Source organism: Lepus europaeus, chromosome 12 (assembly GCF_033115175.1).
Source record: "Lepus europaeus isolate LE1 chromosome 12, mLepTim1.pri, whole genome shotgun sequence".
NCBI classification, from domain to species: domain Eukaryota; kingdom Metazoa; phylum Chordata; class Mammalia; order Lagomorpha; family Leporidae; genus Lepus; species Lepus europaeus.
In genome coordinates this window covers 24031386-24058363 of record NC_084838.1, presented here as the reverse complement: position 1 = coordinate 24058363, position 26978 = coordinate 24031386, and the positions used below count along the sequence as shown (strand labels likewise).

Here is a 26978-nt window from a genome sequence, read left to right as displayed (position 1 = left end):
CTGGTTTTATCGGAAAAACTTCCCTGCATTTTCTAAGGAAAAGGAAGTCTTTTATGTAGGCGCACAATGCTGTTAGGTGTCTATATTTTCATACCTTCAGCAGAGTTCTTAATACAACTCCCATTTCAACAAATACCAAAGTATTTACTGTTTGTTTGTAGGAAGGTATAGGATAAAAATCATATTCTGAACATTTCAAAGGGAAATTTCCCTGGAGATCTTTAGGCCAACTTCTCCCAGGTAATTTCTCTATAACTTAAGTAGGCCTCTGTCCCTCCCCACTCTGGTCTAACATAAGAAGGTCAGAATTATCGCACAAAACACCTGCTGTCAATGAGGAAACATCATCTGTAATTTTGGGGACTGCAGACGTTCTGCAGCAAAGAACTGGACAGCCTTAACTTTTGTAAAAAATAAAATAATAATAATTTTTCGATGTTCTAATCTTTTACTAAGCAGGAAGATAAAATGTTTCCTGAAATCAATGACTTTTTTATATTTTGTGACTATTTTCTAAGTTTATACAGGTAGAGGTGTGAATGATCATCTTCCCTTCATACTGCCTCTTAGTAGTCACCGGGGGCTGTTTTTTGCAAGTCATTGTATTTTTATCAAGAGCAAAGCGTATCTCATGAACCATAACATTCTCCCTAGATTTCAGGCAGTCCTTCTGGTGTGAAAGAACAGGAATACAGAAAGAAAAGAAGTACAGGGTGGCTTCCTTTTCATGTTCTTATGGTTAATGTACTGTATGGCATATATGTTTACAGAATGTACCTGCCTTGTGATGTTAACAAAATGAATGACAAAAAGAGTTCTGATGTGCCATTTGACAGTTTGCCTTAGCATCGCTGTTTATGTTTTTCCTTTCTGTCCTTTGAAAAAAACGCAGTTGTATTCCAAAGCTGTATGAACACAACATTCTCTTCCCTACTCCTGCCAGCTTTCCTCAGAGCTGGGAATTTCATCCCAGGAGCCTTGAGGCAGAACCTTGCAGCTGTGCCCAGAAGGGCTAAGTTGGGCATGGCTTGGGCCTTCCTTCTGCCCCTCTACCAACTGAACATGCTTGCGTGTTCCCATCTGAGCCTGCAAAACCACACTCCGCATTGCTGGGGCAGGCCACCTAAAACGCATGACTTCTTTCAGTCTCATTCCCTCACAGTGCGTCCCACTGTGGGGAAAGTAAACTTGTGGATCCCCCATCTGGGGCTGGGAGCATATGTTTAAGCCCAATTGGCATTGCTTGGAAAAAAAAAAAAAAAAAAAAACAAGAGACGTGGACTCAATGGCACGATTGAGCCATAGCTAAGGGTTTATGGACTCAATGGTACGATTGAGCCGTAGCTAAGGGGTTATGTCCATGGAAGGAAGGAGTGGCTAGAGAAAAGGCATATTGTACATTTATGTAATTTTTAAGGAATAATATTTTTGTAATGAAATCTATATGCATTATAGAGCTTGAGTTTGAAAACACCCTTGACTGAGTTATTTCTCCATTCCATGATGGTAACTTTCGGTGAGTTGTTTAGCACCTTCCCAGATCTTGGTCCTCTGACCTGGCCATGTACTGCCATTGCTTGAAATCCAGTGTTTCCAAACAGACTGAGGTTAAAAGATTCACCTTTCTATAGCCGCCATCAGATAAACTTGATAGCTTTCAAAAATACATGCAAAACTAACAGTCTTTTGGAAGGAGATGGGTATTGTAAATGCTGCATTTACAGTGAAGGGACCACGCACTCTGGTGATATTGGTGATACCTGTGAAACAATGAGTCACAAGGATTGGCCACTTTCAGTCTATGCATAAATGTATGAACCACCAATTCAAAAACTTGCCAGGTGTTTTTGGCCTTGTACCTATCACTGGAGTTGTGTCTTAGTTCCAGAGTTGAGTAGAGAAGGGAAAAGATTGTCATTATCCATCCATAAAGGAGATTATGAATTTTTAGAATTTTTAATTTTTTTTCCAATTTTCTGCCAAATTCCTGTGTTCTCACCCTGATCACACTCAGTTTCACCAAGATCTTCACCTCCACCTGTTTATCAGCCTGACAGACTGGGTCAAATTGCAGTCTGTTCTGACGCCCACTCCTGTTTGACTGTCTTAATAGGCAGTATCCTTCCCTGCCCTAACAGCTCAAGGTCCTCATTCCTACATGACAAGGTCATAAATACTCTCCATTTCCAGAAAAATTAACTCTTCTGGTTCCCATGCAAATATTTGTCATGCCCTCATTACAGTATCCCTCCAACAAGCCCAGCTCAAGCCTAGCTGTGTACGTTGCCATCATGGAGACCACTGCAAAAATGAAAGAAGTATCTAATTGCCTGAAGGTGCTGAGGGAGGGCCAATTTAATCCTATTACTAAGGAAACCTCAGTTTTGAGGTTAGGTGGGCAGGGAGCAATCTAGCCACTTGGTTTTGCAACGACACACTTTTACATACCAAGAGGCCACCAGGCAATGCCTGACCTGAACTTATTCGGCATATAGCTCCGACTCTAATTCTGTGATATCCTGTTCTGGCGAGTGGGAAGAGTTCTTATCCTTGACAGGGTTCTGGAACATTCTTTTTTCCTCTCATGCTCCTGACTTAGGAGAGGTGAAATCATACAGGGGTTCCAGAAAATGTTGTGTCTGATGCAGCTTTTCCGTGAATGTAGGTTGTTGTTGGAATTTTCAGCTTTAGCAGCTCACTTGGGCTGAGTGACATCTCTGTACATACACCCATTTGTGGTTGGGTGGTGGGGGCGGGGGGTGGGAGCCTGTTGTGTCTCCTCTGAATTAGACTTGCTGGGCTAGCTGCTGTACTTTGTAACCTGAAGTGTACTTTGACAGTCCTGTTTCCTTCAGATGAAAATCAAAACAAAAACTGACTTCTGAGAAAACACTGCCAGCAACAACTGATGCTGTACTTGTAGCTTCTCTCTGTTCCTCTGTACAGTATTAATAGACAATAAACTGCCTTTTCGCTGCATCTACCTTTGTGTGTCTGTGCCCTGTTCTTTTCCCCTTCTCACCTGCTGGGAGTGCACTTGGGGCTTGACCGTGTTGGGAGCGTCTTCAACCACTCACTGAAACTGAACCCTAATCTGGCGTGGTGTCTCTCACACTTGCGCATGCTTCAGAATCATTGGGGGATGCCATGTTAACAGCATGAAAGCTCAGTCACACCCCTGGAGCCCAGATTCAGGTTCCTAGGTGGGGCCCAGGAACCTGCAACTTTAAACATGTCTCCAGGTGATTCTGATGCATGGGGGGTGTGGCCCATGGGCTTTGGTACACCTCAGTGGGAATGCTGGCAGCCTGCCTGGTTTCTACACTAACTAATCCAATTTCCCAACATCTCTCTCCAGCTCCCTCTTACAACTCTCTCTCCATACCTGTCACACTTTTTCCTCTTCCTTGCAAGCCCCTACCTGTAGCCTGGATTATGATCCCATAGGTCAGACTTGGGTTGCCCCTTGGGTTAAGTGATAAGGGACCATCCAATGCAGTCTTCTAAAAGGGGCATCCAGAGATACATGGCGACTTCGGTTCTCTTGTTCATTGCCGTACCTTCTTTACTTGGGAGAGAGTTAGCAATCTTTTTCTGTAATGGCCAGATAGTAAATAGTTTTCTTTGTGAACCAAATGATCTCAGTCCAACTACTCAGCACTGCTGAAAAGCAGCCATATCCAACACGTAAATGAAAGCATATGGTCTTCTTCACTTATAGTGGGCTGAAGTTAACCCATGGGCTTGTAGTTTGCCCACCTGGGCCTCAAATAAGACCTGGTACATAGTAGATGCTCAGCTCCAAAGTTTGTTGTATGAAAAAAATGAACAGAGAACAGATTTGATATCACCTGTAGAAGTGTCACAGAAGATTGTATTTTTTGAAGATGTAGAGTAAATGAAATCCATTTGGGGCGTTCTCATCTGATGGTGTTTGATGGATTTTTTGGATGTCTTCATGTATGAAAGGTAATTTTTAAGATAGAGTAGTCTATTAGGCACTATTTGTGTTGCTGGGAGTACCAGACCCGGGTGGTGGTTCTAGGTACCCAAGCATTTGGTCTCAGTGTTTGTGGAACTATGTTTTGTCTGATCCATATTTCTTTACATTGTTCTCCATGTTAAATAAAATACTCTTTAGTGTGTGAACATGTATGCTAGAACCACGACAGCACATTATGCATCCCATAGCTTTGTCCACACCAACAGGGACAAACCTTGGAGCTTGTGGAGAGTTGTGTGTTCATATATATCCCCCGTGTGCTTGTGAGGTTCAAAGAGATTGTGTTTATGCAAAGCACTGTGTATGCTGGAAGTAGATAACCAATGTTAGTTTACTTGTGATGAAAATATGTCTGTCTCCCTTCCAAAAAGCTCACCTTTTGCTGCTGTAAAGAATATGAGTTTTTTAGGTGTGTCTCAGATCTAGTATAAAAAGGAAGGCAGCTTTGTCCTCCTTTGGGTTTGTGGTTGCATTTGTATACATTGAACCACAAAGAATAGCCATATTGTAGATCAATAATGTTGAAGTGTGATAATTCCATATGATTCTATCCCAATCAAACCAATGATTCTATTCTAGGTATCATTTCCCATTATGGAAGGTGAAAGATTACCAGATGAACTCTACAGCAGAAGAATTTAGATGAGAAAATTAGAACTTTGGAAGGAAACACTGTTTAGTACTCCCAAAGTAGGCTAGACATGTCCCCTGGGAAGATAAAGTTTGCTTTAATCCTACATCAACACTGAGGTCAGCATTGCTATTATCCTTCTTTTCTTGAGAAACTGAGTTACAGAGATAGTAGGGACCTTAGCCAATGTAGCAGAGCCAAAAACTGATGTGGAGATGGGCGGGGGTGGGAGGAGGGAAGCTTGTTCCAAGTTTACCTCTCTTTACTTCCTGCCACACAGAAGGTTCCATATCACAGAAGTGGTGTGGGGATTCCCTTGAGGCTGGATACAGAACAAGAAAAGACAAAAACACTAAGAAAGATAAAACACCACCAATTCTTATTTTGCACCTTTATCTACTCAAGCAACTGCTCTGTATTGATACTGCCCTCTGGAGGCTGGGAGGTATCTCTGCAGCACTTCCTTAACCAAAGCAGAAGCAGAGAGTAAAGTCATAATTGTTCTCTTATGTATGCATTAGGAATTCTGTTGTTCTCTTTGACAGTTTTTCCTTTCCTGTACATAAAAAAAAAAAATCAATAAATAGGTAACAACTCAAACAAAACAACTCTAGAAAGTTTAGAAGTGGCATGCCAATCTCTGAAAACCAAGGTGGCTTTGTTATTGTTGATGGCATTGTTATTGTTATTATTTCACTCATGTCTTACCTGCCAACAGGGGCAGTGTGCCCTATGACTTGTGCAGATGTGTTTGGATCTAGGCAGTCTCAACCTCTGTAGCCACTAATAGAACACGCTGTCTCCCCAACAGTCTCCAGGCCCCGGCTGCTCTCCTGCTTTACTCAGACAGTGCCAACTTGGCCACTGTATGGACAGTATAGAAAGATTTGCCATGTAGAAGTTAAGGCTACGAGATCTCTAAGAGACTATGTAGGACAGAAATCATTGTGTGGTTATGCGCAGGCTGAATCTGCCCCCACAGTTATGCTCACTTACCTGCATGCATTTAAAAATCATTTCCATTCATTGCTGGTAATAATATATGAAAAGAATTTTGATTTTAAAAGATTTCCAATTTGTCTTAGTAGCTCAAATTCTCTTTTCCCAATTGGCAATTGCCTGGAGCTGTTACTGGCTATTACTCTCAGAGGAGCCATGCCATATTGTTCACCATGGCCACCATGCTGCCTGTCCTCTTACCAGCCCGGATCCCTTTGTTTGTGTCACCTGCCTGGCTCTTTTTGGTATTCGAGTGTGTGACTCTCATCCCATTTTATGGCTAGGTCCAGTGAGTCCTGGGTGGAGGTGGGATTTGCTCATAGCAAGGTAATGGCAGAAGCAGAACAAGAGATAAAGTCTCTTGAACTCTTCGGAAGAATGAGCCTTTGCACTGTGTTTGGATTTGAATCTGTTAGAGGTATTTTTAGTTTTAAACGGTTATAAGCAGAAAGCCAATGTCAGAATCTGGTGCTTTTGCTTTGGAGCAACTCACATGACTTGTATATAGTAGATTATCACAAAGCTGGTGGGTTCACTTATAGCTCAAGTGAAAAAAAAAATCCATTTCCTACGACAGTTTATAGTCGATAGATTGTTCTTGTCTGTCCTCCTTAGGTTTAATGAGCAATGTCTTGTTTTAAGGAACTTTGTGCAATCATGATTCATAGTAAAAACAAGTATCATTCCTGGAAAAATAAACCAAAAAGTTGTAGTCAACAGTTGAATAGTTCTGAGTCTTCAAGTCCTTCTTAGTAAAAATAACAAAAAGCAAAGCCCATATCTATTTAAATTTAAATGTGATTCCCCCTCCCCTCCTAGCCCTTAGTCTTTCATCAAATTGCTGAGGTTATGTGGCCCAATGGTGATATTCTCTGACATTCATTTCCTAATTTTACCAAGAATAATGATCAACACAGCACTTTGACATCAAAGAAATGATGAAATAGGGATCTTTCTTCCCAAGGCTTGTCATCAAAAACCAATGCAATCTAGTGTTTATTTGTTGTTTTAATTTTACCTAAAGACTAACCAAATGTAAGATGATGATTGTTCCAACTTGTTTTCATTTCCACTCTGCAGGCCAGGGTCCTAGGGTCAGCCTGGGGGCAAGGGAGGGTGATAAATTCGGCAGTCGGGCAGGTTATCCATACCAACAGAATCTGCCCACTCGAATTCCATTCTTTTTTATTTTATTTTTTTTTTTTTGAAGATTTATTTATTTATTTGAAAGAGTTACAGAGAGACAGGTGGAGGTGGGGCGCAGCTCTTCCATCCACTGGTTTGCTCTTTCAAATGGCCGTAGTGGCCAAGGAGCCAGGAGCTTCTGGGGCTCCCATGTGGGCTACAGAAGCCCAAGCACTTGGGCCATCTGCTGCTGTTTTCCCCAGGCCATTAGTAGGGAACTGGATTGGAAGTGGAGCAGCCGGGACAGGAACCAGTGCCCATGTGGGATGCAGGCAGTGACTTTACCCACTGTACCACAACACCAGCCCCCAAATTCCATTCCTTAAAGAGCTTATTCGAAACCTGAGAACAAGGATAGGCTCAGTCATTTCTACTTTCCCTGAAACACTGACTTAACACTTGTGAGGTGCTGTCACATAACTTAATTTTTTCCAAACTTTGGACTTTGGGGTATCATGTTATTTTTTTCCCCTATGTGTATACCAGCCTGTGTGTACCATTACTTAATATTTTTAACCTACTACTTTGGCTTACATATACTTAAAGACAATTTTATAGTACTATATTAAATAGGCACCCCATGCTATAAAACTAAAGTAAAATACATGTAAATCAACATTATTAATTTCCAACTGCATACAGTTGGCTGATAGTGTGTCTAGTGGCCTGAGACCACTGTTAAAAGGAGGAACTAGTTAGGTTTCAAAAATGTCTCCATCTCCTAATATGATCCGATGGGATGAAAGAGAATCAAAGTGCTAACAATTTGCTTGCTGTGTGACTTGGTGTTATGTGATGCCATGCCCACCGTGGCTAAAATTTCAGAGACATTGCCTTGCCTCCTTGCAGCCTCTTAAAAAGTCCCAGTTCCTCGTTTCAAAGATTTGTTTGAGAAATACAAAGTGACTTGCTCAACGCCACAGGAAGTTAGAGCAGAGACATAGTGGAATTCAAACACAGATAAGAGAGACTTCAAATTCTGGCTGTTGCACCAGGTGCCTGTCACACTGGTCCTTTCATAAGGAATGAATTGAACACATCAGCAGCAAATTTAAGCTTCCCAGTAAGATGGGGCTTATTTAAACAAACAAAAGTAACATCTGCTCTGGCTAAAGAGTTGTCTGTAGCATAAGCAATTTGTCCCTGGTGGAGACCAGAGCTGACTGGGCTCCTGCTGTGTTGCTTGAGTGACAGAGTAGGGGGTGATGTAATATATAGGCACCCCAAGATGGGGTGCTCCATGGAGCACTCCCACCTTCAGTGTCAGGCTGCCTACGGAGCCCTGGCGAGCTGGCTCCTGCTCGGACTCCCTGGTGAGCTCCGGAAGACTCGGGGATTTAGTTTATGCAAGCTGGGAAGCGGCTTAGCATGAGGGAACAAGCAGACCTTCAAGGGAAAAGAATCGTTCAGGGACAGACCGGCCTCAATTTCCCTTCTTTTCTGTTTGCTGCTTCCCTCTTCTCTTTTCTATTGAATGAGCCTGTTTTTCACCCGAGACACCTTCCTACCGATATTGGTCCGTTTCCTGCAGCTATAACAAAATGCCAGAGACTGGGCCATGTACAAAGGAAAGAAGTTGATTTAGCTGCCAGTTCTGGAGGCTGGGAAGCTGAGGGCCCAGCAGCGGCATCTGGCAGGGGGACGGGAACGTGGGAACACAGCGGATGCTTCAAGGACAAGCTAGCTCCTGCAGAAGAGGCAGAGCACGAGGGACAGCCTGCTTTACAACAACCTGCTCTCAGCAATCAACTGATGCCCGAGGGAGCAGAAGTCTCTGACACTCTGGAGGCCCATCCCAGTCTCTTGAAAGGAGCCTTAATCCCTCCTAGTGACCTCATCACCTCTTTTTTTTTTAGCTTGTACAATAAATGTAATTATCTTTATTTTTTAAAAAAACTTTAAGAAATATAAATTTTGAAAATAACTTTTGAATTATAGCAGCTTTTCCCCCCGTAACCTCCTTCCCACCCACAACTCTCCCATCTCCCACTCCCTCTCCCCTCCCATTCTTCATCAAGATTCATTTTCAATTATCTTTATATGCAGAAGATCAACTTGGTATATACTAAGTAGAGATTTCAACAGTTTGCACCCACAGAGATACACAAAGTATAAAATACTGTTTGAGTACTAGTTTTACCATTAATTCGCATAGTACAACACATTAAGGACAGAGATCCTACATGGGGAGCAAGTGTACAGTGACTCCCTTTGTTGATTTAACAATTGACACTCTGATACTTGGATTGTGGCCTTGTCTAAATAAGGTCGGAGTTTGTGAACTCAAGAGGCTTCCATAGCCTTGGCAGCTCATGACAAGAGCCTCGGGTGATTACTGACCTCATCACCTCTTTAAAGTCCCACTTCCCAGCACCACCACAATGGCACCCGAGTTTCTGCATGAGTTTTGGATGGGATAAACCATGTTCAAACCAGGGTAAATGGTCATGTCCGTTCACTGCAGGGTCAGGTGAACTTGTAATGAAGTCCGTTACTACCTCTAGCAAGCACTGTGTTGTTTGTAGCTGTTAGTTCTCGTTGCTTGCAAGCTGCATGTTAGAATCTGGGACGTGTTCTAAAAACTGTAATGATAGCAGGGCCTCACCCCAGAGCTCCTGATTTCATTGGTCTGGTGGATGCCTGGGGCAGCTACTCAATAGCTCTAGGTGATTCAAATGGAGAGCAAGTGTTGGAAACAACAGCACAGAAGTACCTGAGTCAGGCAGGGCCCAGGCCAGAATCCTCACCTCCACTCTGCTGGCCTAGAAAAAATGTGGGCTTCGCATTCAGGAACAAAGTAAAATCGCCAGTCCGTCGGCGGCCAGCTGAGGCATTGTAAATGGTCATGTCCGTTCTCCAAGCCTCAGTTTCCTTCTGTGTGAGATGAACACCTACCTTGCAGGGCTCCTGCTAGGAATGTTCAGTCTTCCTGCTTTCTCATTCTCCTTTCCCATTACAAGAGAATGGTTTATTGAAAAAAAAAAATGAAAAAAAAAAAAAAACAGATGGAGAAATCAAGAGAAAAATAGCATGAAATTAGAGGACCCATTCTGGCATATTTTTTTCTCTTTTTTCTTGAGCAATTCAGTTTATAAAATGGACTACATAATACAACTTTATCAACCAAGCCACATGATTCTAAGATATTGTGTTAATTTGTTTATTTATTTTTATTTTTTTGACAGTCAGAGTGGACAGTGTGAGAGAGAGACAGAGAGAAAGGTCTTCTTTTACCGTTGGTTCACCCTGGTGAACCCTGGTGCTTCTCCTGGTCTCCCATGCGGGTGCAGGGCCCAAGCACTTGGGCCATCCTCCACTGCCTTCCCAGGCCATAGCAGAGAGCTGGCCTGGAAGAGGGGCAACCGGGACAGAATCCAGCACCCCGACCGGGACTAGAACCCAGTGTGCCAGCACTGCAGGTGGAGGATTAGCCTATTGAGCCACAGCACCGGCTGATATTGTGTTAATTTGGAAAACAACAAAAAAGTGAGTTTATGGAGTCAGCACTTTCGAGTGGGAAAGGACCACTGGCCTGAGCTTTGCCCCAGTTAGGCCATTCCATGTGGGACTTTGAGGAAGTCTGTGTGATTCTCTTGGCCCCAACATTCCCATCTATAAAATGAGTGGCTTTATTAATGAGAATTAAGGCAATATTCTAGGTGAATGTCAACCTTAAGGGTGTTCTGTATAATTTAAAAAGGAAGGAAGAGAAAGAGACAGGGAAGAAAGGAAAGAAAGGAGAGAAGAAGAGAGGGAGGAAGGGAAGACATCAAGAGGAGGACATTTTCCAAACAAGTGATGAAGTCCCTGACTTTAAAAGCTAACACATCAGCCATCTGCTGAAGGTCTTAGACGCTTGGCAACCCTACTTACCTGGAGCCTCCTGGAAGGTGAACAGAGCAGTCACACACTGCTGCTCAGCTGTTCCAGATGGTTTCTCCAAAGGCATCTTGAGTATGGGCTCCTTTTCCCATTCCTCTATGGCCCCACAGCCCATCCTGGAAGGGCCACTGCACCTGCAGTCAGCAGGCTACTTCTGCTCTTTCCTAGCTGTGTGTCTCTATGCTCTGTCCGTGCCACTGATGATGGTTGACACCACCTGAGAGTATTTATAGATGCAGAGAGTGTTAACCCAGTAGACAGAAAGCTGCTCATGGAAGTTCCCAGTTGAGAGGTCGGTGGTAGTTGGCTGAAGTTCAACTGATAGTAGTTTTGGTTTCAGACCTTTTGTGTCTACCAGGAGAAAATTTCCTTGCTGAATGTTGGAAGAAGATGTGGGAATTCTCAGATCATTTCCTGAGGCCACAGCTGGGTAACGGCATCTTTCTCTCCAAGTGGAGAATCCTCATCCATCCAGCTCTCACCAAGGCACACCCCTCTGTAGGAAGAACAGAGAATGGCTGCTTTGTTCTTTTTTTTTTTTTTCCAGAACTGAGATTAAACTCTTCTTTTGTGAAATTCAAAATTGGCTAAATTTAACACCCTTCCCTCCATCTCCCCTCTCCACCAAACCTCCGTTCCTACCAACTCTGGACAGAAACTCTGGGTTTTTTTTGTTTTTTTTTTTTAATTTTTTTTTTGACAGGCAGAGTAGATAGTGAGAGAGAGAGACAGAGAGAAAGGTCTTCCTTTTTGCCGTTGGTTCACCCTCCAATGGCTGCTGTGGCCGGTGCGCTGCGCCAATCCGAAGCCAGGAGCCAGGTGCTTCTCCTGGTCTCCCATGCGGGTGCAGGGCCCAAGCACTTGGGCCATCCTCCACTGCCTTCCCGGGCCATAGCAGAGAGCTGGCCTGGAAGAGGGGCAACCGGGATAGAATCCGGCGCCCCAATCGGGACTAGAACCCGGTGTGCCGGCGCCGCAAGGCGGAGGATTAGCCTGTTAAGCCATGGCGCCGGCCGAAACTCTGGTTTTTAATTAGGGAGTCTACCTCTGCCCCTCACGGTCTGCACAGCTCCCTTTTCTCATGCTGTGTTGTGCACCCCCGGAAGAATCTTGCTGCACCTGTGTTGAAGCGCAGACCACAATAATTGAGTCTAACAATCTTAATTGGCCTTGGTTTTGACTCCTCTTAACAGGGGCAACCCTTCAGACCATAAAAGAGAACAGGTGTTCCAATGGACCAGTAGAAGAGTTTGTTTACAGAAAAGAGGGCTGAAGAAAGCAGAAATAAAGAGTAAAAGCAGATGTCATTTCAAAGTTACTTTCCCTGTAAGGTGGGGACAGGGAGATAGAAAATAGAAAAATGGCCGGCGCCATGGCTTAACAGGCTAATCCTCCGCCTTGCAGCGCCGGCACACCGGGTTCTATCCTGGTTGCCCCTCTTCCAGGCCAGCTCTCTGCTATGGCCCGGGAAGGCAGTGGAGGATGGCCCAAGTGCTTGGGCCCTGCACCCGCATGGGAGACCAGGAGAAGCACCTGGCTCCTGGCTTCAGATCGGCGCAGCACGCCGGCCACAGCGGCCATTGGAGGGTGAACCAACGGCAAAAAGGAAGACCTTTCTCTCTGTCTCTCTCTCTCACTATCTACTCTGCCTGTCCAAAAAAAAAAAAAAAAAAAAAAGAAAAGAAAAATAGCTGATTGACAAACAGTATGTTGCTTTAATATATCTTTTTTGTGTGTAAGGATTAAAGCCAGGGAAACTCGATTATCATGGCAACTGAAACTGGTCTGTTTGGAATTTGGACTGTTATCTCTGTAATCCTGAGTTCTCAGGCGGATAGATAACAGCTTAGTTTTACTTGGTGGTGATGTGAGGCTTTGGCACAGGGAGCTCCATCTTGATTTTTAAGTTGGCCTGTTGGGGTCTAGGAAAGGAGCTTAGTCCAAAGCAATGGACTCTTATAATTGTTTTTAAGACTTATTTATAAAGCAAAATAACAGACAGAGTGAGATGTAGATAGAGAGAAAAGGAGATCTTCCCCAAATGAGTGCAACAGCTGGAGCTGGGCTAAAGGAAGCCAGGAGCTTCCTCTGGGCCTCCCATGTAGTGGCAGGAGCCCAAGCACTTGGGCCATCTTCTGCCTTCCCAAGTGCCTTAGCAGGGAGCTGGATCAGAAGCCAAGCAGCCGTGATTAGAGCCCATGCTCCAACATGGGATGCTGGTGCCACCAGCTTAACCCACTTTGCCACAAAGCCAGCCCCATCCTCTTATAATCTTTATTGTACACCTGCATCTAGTGAAGGCTTTGTCACCCTGCTGGGCCTGGCTGTATCTCATACTGCCCGTTTTCATCTCATACTGCCCCCTGAGCCTAGGCCTCCTGCCTTGTTACTAACCCCAATATGTACCCTGCATTCCTGCCATCATTATAAATGGCTGAGCCTTTGGTTGGACTCCTCTGAGTTCATTTAATGTAAGACTCACTTGTGAATTACAGAAATGGATCAGAGGCAGTGTCTTTTCTTTAAATTAGTTAATCTTCACCCAGAGACACAAACTTTAAAACTGTGGATTAATAACCACACTCAAGAGTTAATACTGCCCCCTTGACTCCCAAGAGTCAGAGGAGATGATGGGGCAAGAGCTCTTCCCAACAAAGGAAATGGTTGTCTTAGTTTCTCCTGTCTCCAGGCAGGGTGTGGTTCTCTTAGTCAGAAAAGAAAGGGCTGGCATTATGCAAATAGCCAGAAGTCCTCTCTCATCAGACCAGAGAAGAGGGTGAACTTCCATTAACACATTCCAGGCAGCTCTAACAGCAGAAGCATGGACAAATCATTGCCTTGTGCTATATGGATGGGTGCTATTTTTTTTTGGAAGCAGCTAGACGCCCTGAGGGTGGCCAGTTGTTTAAGGTTTGGGCTGCTGAGGCACACCAGTTCTGATTGGTGGGGAATGGGACTAGAGTTTCCTAGCAGGGTATGATTGTTCAGGTTACATACTGCATAATTCTACAGGGCTCCATTCACAGGTGAATGGTGACCTATCAGTTCTCTGGAACACATAGGTATAAAAGGTCACCAGAAACTTGCATTATAATCCTAGTACTGAACTTCTATGAAACTTGCTGCGGTGTGTCCACTTTCAGGAGCCAGTCTTAACTCTAAGGACCCTAGACTGTAACCAAGGCATCAGGTTCCAGACATATTCTTCCTTGATTTTCTCTGCTTAGGTCTAGCCCTGTGCTGAACACATGGTCTAGAATATTTCATGGTGGTGTAACTGCGGTTGTGGACCAGAATGAAAAGGGCAGGGCCGGTTGCTCTTCTCTCAAGGGTGCAGCAACATTGCTCAGGCATGATAGATTCACGAGTGGCCACTTAGCCAAGACTCTGGCCAGGGTGACCATATGGCCCAAGGTACACACTTGTTTTCCCAGTTTCATTCTTAGTAGTGCTCCAATTGGGACAGTAAAGTGCATTTGGCCATGCTGTGTCCAGCATCCAGGTGGGTGTCTCTGCTTTGCCACACCTGAGTCTGGCCTTTGCTCATGTCAATGCCTTGGCAGCTCCCCATGATGTAGATACAGTGCTCAGGGCACACCAAGGCCCCTTTACCCAATTAGACTTTTGAAGGACCAGACAATGTTGTGCGACAGCCAGCCCCATTACATCAAATCAGTTCCTTTTTTCTTTTCTTTTTCTTTGCCATGTATGGTCAGTTTCACACTCTGTGGGCACTCAATGAAGAGGAACAGGTAAAGAAAGAAAGCAGAACCACTTTCAAACCCAGTGCTTAGTAGGCAGAGGGACACTCAGCAGAGGTCGTTGACTCTTGGCCTGTCCCATTTGCCCACCGCCCACAGTTCTCAATGGAGAAGATTCACTGTTGCTGTGTTTCAGTAGTTACAATGACCAAAGAAATGCAACGAAGGCAGGAGCATGGCTTCAAGTCTTTTGCAAATGCACACTGACCCACCAACAACCAGGAAACATGCTGGAGACTTGGTGCTGTCCAAGGCCTGAACCCATGCTTCACAGTGCCCCAGAGTTCTGGTTCTTGAATCCAGCTACCACTGCTTTGCATCTCAATTTCTTCATGTGTAGAGTGGCAATGAGCATTAAGTGTCTTGTAAAGTGTTTTGAATACTGCCTGGTAATTACTGGCAGAATTAAAGTGTTAACTATCGGTAGGAATTGTAACAGCATCTTTTGAGAGCCAGGGAACAAACCCTCGGATTAGTGTGGAAGTAGGAATCAGCAACAGTGGCCTTTGGGTCAGTTCTGGCCCTCAGTCTGTTTTTGTAAATAAAGTTTTACTGGAGTACAACTGTCCCCATGTATGTACGTAGTATCTATGAGTGCATTGTTAAATAATCAGCAAAGAAATGGCATGACTCACAGAGCTTAAGATATTTTATAAAATATTTACTTTGCAAAATAGTTTACTGACCCCATAAATCAGGTACATAAATTCATATTTCTATTGTACTTACATTTACTGAGCACTGATTAAATATGCTGAGCTACACTAAATGTTTTTGCGTATAATATCTTATTTAACTTTCACAAGAAGTGACTCTTCAAGACTGATGGAAATGTCATCCCTTTTACAAACATGATGCAAGTTACTTGTGACTAGTGTAAAATTGGAGAGAGCCAGCACTCACACTTTGCTCTCCTCACTAACTCCAGAATTTTAGGAGTTTTTAGGGCAGATAGCCAGGAGAAAGAGTTTGCACTTGCTCTTGAAGAATTAGTGTGGTTGCCATTGGACAAAGAGAAGACCCAGGGTGGATTAATCCAAACAGAGAGTGTGTGTGCCAATAGGCAAAGAGAAGCCCCAAGGTTTGTTAACCCAAACAGAAGGAACTTATTGACGCAAGGGCCTGATAGATTGATGTACAGAGCTCAGGGTGTGTCTGGTCATCTGATCTGGCAGAATACAAGGAACTAGAAGGAACTGAGAAACAAGGGGCAGAAGTAGTTCAAGGCCAGGATGTAGATGGGCGGGCTGTCCCTCAAGGAAGAAGCTGTAAACTGGAAGTTCAAGGGCAGGCCCAGAGATATGTTGCTCCTGACCTTTGCTGTATTCACTCACATACCTTGTTTGGTTTGCTTTTCATTTGAATTAACAACCAACAAATCCTATATCTTTTCTGGAAAACTGAGATGTGGCCACACTGGACCCACATTCCCAGGAGGCTCCTTAGTTGGAGCAGTACTATCTCAGACCCAACAAGAGGAGCCCCATCCTGGCCCCAGGGCTGTACAGGACCTTGGACTGGTCACAGCTTTTTCTGTGGGGTGGCTCAAAATGAAAAGCATTTTTCAACATCACTCACGGTTGTTATCATCGTGACTGGTACCTCTCACTCTCTGTTCTGCTCCGCAGTCCTGGCTCAGGATCTCTTGTGAGGTGAAAAGCATCATCTTGAAGGCTTCCTCCCTCCCCTTCCACTTGTGGGACAGTCAGACAGGAGCTCTGTCACCTTTTCTAACTGTGAGCACTGGCTCACAGCCTCACTTCTCCCACCTCTGATTGCTAGAACCGGATCGCTAAGGCCAGGCCATAGGCAAAAGGAGGGCAGGTAGACTTCAGTGTTGAGAGACATGTCAGAGAATTTGACAAAGAGCCACTAGGAGAGTTTGCTAAGGAAATTCTGCCAAGGACAGAAAGTTGTGATCAAGTCTGTCGGGGAAAGGTGCCGTGGTTGTGTTTAAATGTGCGACTTTGGGGTGTGGACCCCCTGAAAGAGCAAGTGAGCTCTTCCCCAGTGGGCAGGATGCTATGCGACTCTCTGGGCACCTGTCCCCCTTCCCCTAGTTGTTGATAAGACATTTAGGGAAGCAGTTCTTGGTCTCTGTCTCTGAAGCAGGTTCAAGTCCAGCTTGCTGCTTGGCACACAGCAGCACTCCATTCATAATTTGTTGCATGCATTTATGAATGAATGAGAGGGAGGCCCTGGGGTCTGAAGAATTGATACTGGAGTTCTGGGAACCTCCCCAGAACTGGCTTCTTGGGCACTTCCTCCAGGAAGAGGGGCTCCCTGTGTTTGATCAGAGGCCATGGTGGCCCTGGGGGCTCCAGCCTGTCCTGCTGTCCCTGACCAGTGGCTGTGGGAGGCCTGGGTCTGCGGGGAAGCCTCCCTCTCGACTTCCACTAACTGGAAAGTGAAACTAGAATCTCTGGAGAAAATGAACAGTGGCTATTTTGAGTCTAATGAGATCTGATTTCTAAGCAGCTCTCTCCATTTCCTGTTTATAGCCCAAACAGAGAGCAGAAGTCACTGAATCTCTTGGGGCTGGGGGGAGGGAGTTCTGTGGCGGTTTCAAACTGGATCTACAACAGGAAACAGCCAGGTCAAGTCAGGAGCACCTGCCCTTCTGGCCAGTCTGGAAGGTTCCATGGCGCGTTGCGTGGGAGTGTGGGAAATCTTGGTTTCTGGAAGGGGCTGCAGTTCCGGGGAAGCCCCCAGCATCTACTGCTCACACCCAGTCCCCAGGCCCCCAGATCTCCAGGGCCTCCGTGTGAAGGAAGTGGGGGCAAGGCCCTGAGAAGTCCAGATGTGATTTCAGAGCTGCCTGAGCAGCTGGTTTCCCTCTAGAGCACCCTGTCAATTGTCAGGAAGATCCTGCAAGGGCAGGCCTCTCTCTTCACTGCAAGAATCTCAGCGTCTCTTCCAACCACAGAACACGATCCTCCGCTTTGCAGGAGTGACTCAATTCGTGTCCCAGCTGCAAAACGGTGGAGCTTGACACAGACGGATAGAAGTGAAGAATCAGGGGCTAAGAGAAAACAGTGCCAGGAGCACTGTGAACGTTGCAGGGTTGTAAAAAGCAAGGGCTGAAGGTCTGCTGGTTCTCCATGCGCCCCCTACAGACACACACACACACACATGTACACACACATACATGTACACTCGTGTGCCCATAGACATAGTTGACACACATACAGGGATACACATACACCTACATACAGCACACACATACCTACACATGCTCAGAAGTGCACATTTACACACATGTGAACATGCACCTCCTAACAGGGCTGTGGAAAGATGGGGCATTTCAGCTGACATCTGAACACTGGAGAGGGCAAGTATTAGGCCAAAGGAACAGCAGTTGCAAAGGCTCAGCGGCTCCACAGCTGGGAATTTGGACCAAAGCTCGTGCCTCCCACCAAGCCCTATACCTCCTCTCCTCTGGGACTGTCAGCCACTCCTGCCTCAAACTCCCTCTCAGAAAGGGAGAGTGTGCTTGGGGTGGGAGCCTTGCCCAGGCTGGGACCCCTGGCCTCTGCACCCAGTTTCCCCAGCGACACCAAATGTTGCTCTCCCACACCCCCACAACAGGTGCAACCTCTCCCTCTCCTGCTCCTGGAGGAAAACACACCACTCCCCCAGGAGGCCCAGCTTAATTTCTCTGGGGTGGTTTGGCTTTTGCAAAAGGGCCCACTAACTAAAAGCAGCTTCTGCCGTAATCCCTCCTCCCCCACAGCAAGGGAGCCCGAAACCCACACACCTGCTAGAAGTGGAGCACAGGGTGAGAGAGCGGAAGTGCCACACAGATGTTTCCCAGACCTCGCCTTCAGGGTCTCTCTGGTTCTCAGCGCTGCGGTCCCTCCAGCCCAGGGGACGTGCACTTCCTGTGAACAGTGTCTCTCTGTCCCTGGTGAAGGATCAGACTTTGCCTTCTTCTTCTAAATTTCCAGTTCGTCTCATAACAATTATTTTTGTAAAGTTCAATGAAAATGAATTCTTAGGGAAATGAAAAAGTTTAAAAGACATTCAGAATACAGGTACCAATTTTTTTGCTATTAGATTCAACAAATGATTACAAATGCTCTTCAGTCTGTGCTCTGCCTTTCTGTCCCTGCCTTGTCGTAGCCCAGTGCCCAGCTGTGGGGAGCACTCACCGTGAGGAGCACTGCCGTGGAGCCCTTGGCAGGGAGGGCAGGTGTCCTCCTTGCTGGAAATGGGGCACTTGGGAGTGGAGACTCTGTAGAAGCTGGAAGCTAGGCGGCCACTCCCCCAGTAAGCTGAGAAACTAGCATGGAGCCTCCTTGTACAACTGCTTCCAGTGCAGAGATAGAACAGGGGAGGGGCCCAGTGCCTGGTGCTCCATTCCAGCCCTGCCACCTACTGCCTTGGCCTAGAAGGAGTTCACAGATCTGAGCCTCAGCGTACCCATCTGTCCACTTAGGATAATAGTATTTGTTTTGTAAAGACTGGGTAAGTTCATACCTGTCTAATCACATGGAGTCATACCTGGCAAATGGGAAGTGCCTGCTAAGAAACTAAGAATTTCCACATACTGGGTGTTTGGCTTAGTGGTCAAGATGCCCCCATCCTATATCTGAGTACCTGTGTTCAATTCCCGGCTCTGGCTCCTGACTCCAGCTTCCTGCCAGTGCAGACTCTGGGTGGCAGCAAGTGATGGCTCAAATAGTTGGGTCCCTGCCACCCAAGTGGGAAACCAGGCTGTGGCCCAGCCCTGGCTGTTTGGAGCATCTGGAGAGTGAACCAGCAAATGGTAGATCTCTCTCTCTCTCTTTCTCACTCTTTCTCCCTCTCTCCCTCTCTCTCTTTCCCTCTCTCAAATACATGAAACTTTCTAAAAGTTTCCAGAGGGTCTTGAGTATTCTCACCACAAAGAAATGATCAGTGTCAATGATGGAACTTGTGCTACTTATCCCAATGAGATTACTGTACAGTCTACACACGCAGTGAGGTATCCCGCCATGCTCTGTCAATGTGTGTAATTATTGTGTGTCCATTATACAGTTTTATCAAAATAACAGCAAAAAAAAAGTTTCTTTAGGAAAAAAAATGCTTCAAGATGGTAGAGATTTTTTATTCCTCAGGGTCTTCCAAATGCCTGGAAGCCTGCCTGGCCCACAGTAGGTGCTCAGTGTCTGGGCAGTGAACGCCCCATCTCCTTATCCAAGCCGAGTTTCAGTCTTCCATGCCCACCGTTCTCTGCAGAGAAGGGGAGGAACATTGCTCCCTGACTGAGTGTCCACAATGTGCTTTCCAAGCCTTGGGCCATCGGGACTCTGTTTTTTATTTATTTTTTTAATGACTTATTTATTTATTTGAAAGTCAGAATTACACAGAGAGAGAAGGACAGGCAAAGGCAGAGAGAGAGAGGTCTTCCATCCACTGGCCCACTCCCCAGCTGGCTGCAATGGCCGTAGCTGTGCTGATCTAAGCAAGGAGCCCAGAGCCTCCTATGCAGGCGCAGAGGCCCAGAGGCTTGGCCATCCTCCATTGCTTTCCCAGGCCACAGCAGAGAGCTGGACTGGAAGTGGAGCAACTGGGACTAGAACTAGCACCCACATGGGATGCCAGCACTGCAGGCGGCAGCCCCAGCCGCTACACCACAACACCGGCCCAGGACTCTTGTCTCCAGATTCCTATGCATTCCAACAATCCTTGAATCTCCTCTTGGATCTGAGTCTTTGTTACCCAGTGTGTTTAAGACTGGGCATGTTGCAGTTTTGCAGAATGCAAACCAGGTCTTCCTGGGACTGGCACTCGGCGCCTCCGAAAGCTGGTGTCCATCTGTGTTCCTGGATGAATGACCACTGTGTGCCACAGCACCCCCGCAGGGACCCTTTCCCCTGCCCTGAGCAGGCCTGCCCTTCTTTGCAACTCCTGCCTGTTCAAAGATGGCTCATTCAGGCTAAAATCCTACCCACTCCCTGAATCCGTCTCAGATGCTCAGCTAGTGTGCACACCTCTCTTCTACATCTAACACTTCTCTCTTCTCTACTGCCCCCTTCGCAGACCTTACCATCTCCATTGTTTGCACATCTGTCTTACCAAGGAGGAACTCCTAAGGTCGTGCACCAGGGCTTAACACAAGGCCTGGCATATAAATGAATGTGGTATAGATCAGAATGAAGGGAAAAGGAAGCCCGCAGCCAGCTTCTCCCGCAGGGCTTTTCTGTTGCCTCTCCTTGGTCTTGGGTGTTGTCTGGGCAGCCAGCTGGTGCAGAAGGATGAGTGGCTGCAGCCTGAAGAGCTGCATAGGGTGAGGATCACCCAGTCTGGGGCGAGGAGCAGAAGGGGATGTGCTGTGGGTGGACTTGGGAGACGCTCTGATGTGGGGATTAATGCTCTGGAGTCTGGTGCATCTGGCTTGCAGTCCAGGCTTTGCTGCTGCTGGCTGGATGACTGCTGGTTTATTTCTTATCTCTCAAAACGACTTTTTCTCATCTGTGTGATGTGGGCCATGTTGGTACCTACCTTGTTGTTGCCACTAGTGGCATAGTGAAGGGGAGACAGAGGGGGGTGTATGACCCCATCACTAGTGTCCAGGAAGTGACACAAAAATACTCATCTTTGCCAAATTCTGGTGTGATGTTGTCGAGGAGGGAAGGCTCACACATAGGACATCTCCCCAGGTTCCATGTGCCTTGATTCCTCACTGGTTCACACGGCACTGTTGTGAGGATTCAACGAGTACCAAGTAAGAGGGTAATTTCCAAAAGCTCATGGAAAATGGAGTTAAAAAGTATGTTTATTTTGGTGCCAAACATGTTTGAAATCCATGCATATGAGCATAAGGGAGTTAGCACACTATTCTCAAGTAATAGTTCAATAGAAGTAAAATACCCCAACTAATATAAATCACCATTTGGAGTGAATAACCCAGGAATGAAGCTCTGGGTGGATTTTCCAGGCTACAGGCACTGCTGTCACCCAGTAGAACAGGCCAACTTTGCAACAAATTAAAAAGAAAAATCCACTCCACCCCACCCTTTTTTGTCTTTTTAAAGATTTAGTTATTCATTTAAAAGGTAGAGTGACAGAGAGAGAGAGAGAGAGAGAGAGAGAGAGAGAGAGAGTAGAGGCCTTCGATCTACTGGTTCACTCCCCAAATGCTTACAACAGCTGGGGCTATACCAGGCCCTAGCCAGGAGCCAGGAACTCCATCTTCTGCTGCCAGGAACCCAGAGCCAGAGACTTGGGTCTGGCTTGGACCTTCATCTGCTGCCCCCCAGGTGCATTATTAGGGAGCTGGACCAAGGTGTGTAATAGCCAGGACATGAACCAGAACTCTGGCATGGGATGTGGGCATTCCAAGCTGTGGCTTAATCCATTGTGCCACCAAAATGCCCACCCCTCCACTTCCCTTTTTGCCACAAAACACCACCTCGCCTTTATTCCAGCGATTGCATGTTATACCCAGAGAACCGAACACACCGGAGCACTTGATGTGGCGGAAGCCTCAGAACTTGTTTATTCGTTCCCCAGCGGGGTTACTAAATGGTAGCAGGCACCCGTGTATCAGTCAGCTTTCTCTGCTCTGATGTGCAACACCAGTAACAGTTTCTTTCTTGCTTGTGTTTGGTATTGGATGAGGCATGCCCACAGCCCTGCTCTGTGTGGCTTTGTTCCCAGGACCCTGGCAGAAGGAAGAGTCCCTACATGGGACTCCACAGTCTCCTGACAGAGGGAAAAGAGGACCAGCAGCTGTGCAGTGGCTCCTTAAGTTCATGCTTGGCTGTGACACCTGTAGCTCACATTCCATTGGCCAAGACAGATCACCTGGCCAAACCTAGCATTTGCCGGGTAGGGAAGGGTACTACCCCACAGGGCAGCACTGCAGGTTTCTTGGCAGTGGATCAGGATGTATAATGTTGTGATTGGGAGGGCCAGAAACAGTTGAGAACAAGATAATCCACTGCATGCTGTCTTGAGTGCTATCTGCATTTAATCTCATAATAACCCTAGGAGACAGGTGTTTTCCCCACCTTACAGAGTGGGGGAATTGTGGCATGGTATGGCTAATGGTCTTGCCAAAGACATAGACACTAAGAATCCCAGCCTTGGGCTGGGCAGCAGCTTTTTGAAGACTTACTTGCCTACAGATGTTGTTATTCAATAAACATTTATAAAGCATCCACACTATGCCTGGCACAGTGCTTTGGTATTGGGAACATGCTGATGGCCAAGACACTTGCTACCCTCATGGAGGGCAGAGTCCAGGGGAAGGGGAAGTCAAACAAGAAACATGCAAGGCCTGGGTGTCTGTGGTCTGTGAGGGGGGTGCAGGGCATGGTGAGACCCCCATGGTGGGAGCATCCAACCAGGCTCAGAGTACAGGAAGTAGCCACATCTCTGTCAAGTACAAAGAAGCCAAGAGCTGTAGGACTGTGGCTCGTGGCTGTTGCCCAGCAGGGTGAATGCCAAGGACAGTTTCTGATTCAGAATTCTAAAGGGCACTCACTGGAGGCCAATGCAGATGGGCAATGCCCAGCCTGTAGCCAGTAAGACTTCACAAACCAGTGGTCATGGGGCAGGGGCTTCCATGTGCATTCTACTCTCATGTCTGACCCCAAACCATTACCAGGCCTTTCCTGGGGCTTTGCCTCTGCCTTCTACACACTCAGAGCCATACTTGCCACAAAATATCAAAGACCTTGAGACTTCAACATCATCCTTAAAGAGAAAGAGAAACCCAGATTTGATCCGATTCTGGATGAGCACAGCGACACACGTCACTTGGACCACCAGAGCCTGCCGCTCTCACTTCCCTAAATGGTTTCCATTTTTGCTGCATGATAACAAAAAGAGAAGGAAAGAAATCCCCTATCAGGGTTTGCACAGTGTACTGTCTCAGTAAAATAGCCATTATCTTATCACAGTTGTGCCAGTATCAGAGCGTGGTGCCTACACGAGACTGGTCTCTGCAAGTACAACCAATGGTGTGCTCCCTCACACAGAGGTGGCAGGTGTACTGGGAAACTGGCCTTCCCTTAGTGAGGCGAAGCTCCAGCAAAAAGCAGGCACAGCCACAGCCGCAGCCACAGCCACAGCCACAGCCACAGCCGCAGACTGCCCCTGAAATGTGAGCATGTGTGTCTTGCAGCAGAGCCGCTAGCCAAAGTCACTTCCCTTTGAAAGAGGCGACTCTTCTTTTCACATGGTTATGGACACACACACACATCCTTGAAAGTTCCATAAAATATCACAAAGCCAAACATGTATGTGTACACACACACACACTCAACACATATGTATTAAGGGCTCCAGATAAGCAGAACCAATGGGATATATATATATATATATATACACACACGCGCGCACACACACACATATATGATTTTATCTGAAAACTGCAGATGCACTGACTACTTTGAGTTCATACTGCTTTTGAAAATTTTTTTTGGCGTTTGATACAGTGATCAAGACACTGCTTGAGTCACCTGCATTTCATATAGGAACGCCTGGTTTCAAGTCCCAGCTCTGCTCCTAATTTCAGCTTCCTGCTAACGCACATGCTGGGAAACAGCAGATGATGGTTCAGGTGTTGGGTCCCTGCCACCCATGTGGGAGACCCAGATTTTCTGGCCTTCTGGCTTTGGCCTGGCCCAGCCCTAGTTACTGTAGGCATCTGGGGAATGAACCAGTGGGTCAAAGATCTCTCTTTCTCCCTCTCTCTCCCTCCCTCCCTCTGAATGCCTTTTCAAATAAAATGAAAAATGAATACAATTTTTTAATTCTGTCCTGGATGTTGCAAAGGAGCCTCTCCATTGAGAGACAAGCAGAGTGACTTTGCTCCAGGCTGTAGACAGGAAGCTGCAAAACAGTGTGCTTTGGAGCTTCCGTTGCACATGCATTATTCACTCAGAGACAGATGGTGAAGTGAGGAAGAGCTGCACCTATCAGGACCTGTGCTCTGAGGGCCAATCACAGGGGAAAGCACAGATTAAACAACTACGTTCCATGCCTCAGGCCCCCGTAATCAAGACATCATTTTTTAATTCAATGGTTTTTAAAATCCAAATTAGCAAACTATGGCCATTGGCCACCTGCCTGTGTTTACAAATAAAGTTTTATTGGAACTACTCCAGAATTTATTGGAATTGCATTTATTAGGCCCACTTAAATTTTATACCCAAGGCAAGTCCTTACTCACCATAGTCTTGGCCCAGCCCCATATCCATTCATTCATCACACTCTCGCCCATCCTGCACCTGTACCTGCGAGGCACCAGAAGACAGCTGGGAGTTATTGAGCACTTGCTGTATGCCAAGTAGCATTGTAAGTACTTTACACGTATTACCGCATTTAATAACCCAGCAGCCCAACTGGTGAAGACAGTTATTCGTCTGATTTTCCAGCTGAGGAAACTGGGGCATAGAAAAGTGAAGACGCTTCTTTCTGAGAAGACGTGATAGCGCCAGGTGCAGAGCATGACTTTGCCTGCTTCTGCTCCTGGCTCACTGCTGTTCACTCTTGCCAAGGAGCAAGTTGGTCAGGAAGCTGCAATGCAGCCGTGGCTTTTAAAGGCACCGGAAAGACGCCTGTGGAACCGGAGGTGGCCCCTGACCAAATTAGGATCACTCTGAACAGCCGCAACACCAAGTCCCTGGGGAAGGTGTGTGCTGACTTGATCAGAGGAGCAAGGGGGAAGAATGTGGAAGTGAAAGGACCAGTTCAGATGCCTGCCAAGACCCTGCGAATCACTACCAGGAAAACACCTGTGGTGAAGGTTCCACGACGTGGGGTCGGTTCCAGATGAGAATCCGTCAGCAGCGCACTGACCTGCAGGGTCCTTCTGAGATTGGTAAACAGATTGCTTCCGTCAGCGTTGAGCTGGGAGTAGAAGCTGAAGTCACCACTGCAGATGCCTAAGCCAACCGTTTTAATAAATGGACTGCCACTTGTTGAGAGAGAGAGACAGAGAGAGAGAGAGAGAGAGAGAGAGAGAGAGAGAGAGAAGGAGAGGAAGAGAGAGAGAGGGAGGGAGGAAGGGAAAGAAAGAAAGAAAGAAAGAAAGAAAGAAAGAAAGAAAGAAAGAAAGAAAGAAAGAAAGAAAGGAAGGAAGGAAGGAAGGAAGAAAGAAAGAAAGAAAGGAAGAAAGGAAGGAAGGAAGGAAGGAAGGAAGGAAGGAAGGAAGGAAGGAAGGAAGAAAAAGAAAGACAGGAGAAAGAAAAGAAAAGAGAAAGAGAAAGAGAGTGAAGAAGCTTTCTCAAGATAGTCAGCAGGAGAGCCAAGATCCATTTGCAGGCAGTCTGAAGGCTTTGAAGGAGGGTGGAGGATGCCTGGGAGAAGGAAGGGTGCCTCAGCTCTGGGAAGTCCTCATAGTGTAGGTAACCATGGGTAGGGTATTAGAGAGTGAGTAGAAAATTTTCTACGCACAAAGAATAAACACTGGATGCCACAGAGTGTTTCAAAAGAACAGTTCTCTCTAGAGATACCTTCTGGCTTCCCTAGGCCCACGTGCTGCAACTGGAATCAGGACAGCAGCAAAATAATGCAAATACAGGGGGCCAGCGCTGTGGTGCAGTAGGTGGATCCTCCGCTGGCAGCACTAGCATCCCATATGGGCACCAGTTCTAGTCTCGGCTGCTCCTCTTCCAGTCCAATGCTCTACTCTGGCCTGGGAAAGCAGTGGAAGATGGCCCAAGTCCTTGGACCCTTGCATGGGAGACTGGCTTCGGATCAGCGCAGCTCCAGCCACTGTAGCCACTTGGGGAGTGAACCAACGGAAGAAAGACCTTTCTCTCTGTCTCTCTCTGTCTCTCTCTCTGACACTGTAACTCTGCCTGTCAAATAAATAAATAAAATCTTTTAAAAAATAATGCAAATACAAAATCAACATTTATTGAGTGCATACACTATGTGCTAGGTACTGAACTCAGTACTTCATGTATATCAGCTCATTAAATCCTTGAATCAATCCATGAGTTGGATGCCTACTCTTCTTTCTGTTTTAAAAATAAAGAAGCCGAGGCTGAAGGAGATAAAGTAACTTGCTATACAGATAGTAAGTCACTAGCCAGGAGGCAAATCTGGGAGATGCTACAGTGTGGAACTCCAGTGGCACTGTTCCTACTGTGGTTTATGCAAAGTTCAAGAACCTGAACCTGATTCCAGAGCCCCAGGCCTAACCAAAACACAGTGCCAGTGGTTTTCAAACCATGCAACATACCACTGCACCTGGAAAGCTTGTTCAAAAGAAATTTCTGGGGGCTTAAGAGAATCTGATTCAATCAGTAGAGTTCAGGATCTGCATTTCTAATAAGACTCCAGGTGATGCTGATGTCCCTGGTCCTGGGACAGGACACTGAGTACCCTGGCACTATATGGACTGCAATAACAGGAGAACAAGGGGCTTTTACAAGATTCATGAATTCCATGTAAGTGCAAAAAAAAAATTCAAAATCTATGTATAGCCTTTTCATAATACATGTTTTCCATGAGCTTTAAAAAAAAAAAAAAGACCTACTTATTTATTTAAAAGTCAGAGTTACAGAGAGAGAAT

General features: G+C 46.2%; 1 protein-coding gene and 1 pseudogene across 6 annotated transcripts in view; both read left to right on the top strand.

Annotated features, from left to right (window-relative positions):
• The window catches only part of PALM2AKAP2 (PALM2 and AKAP2 fusion), a 371129-nt gene that overhangs the window by 179630 nt on the left and 164521 nt on the right, over positions 1–26978 (top strand). The window lies entirely within an intron of this gene.
• On the top strand, positions 2229–25345 carry LOC133771836 (small ribosomal subunit protein uS10-like; annotated as a pseudogene).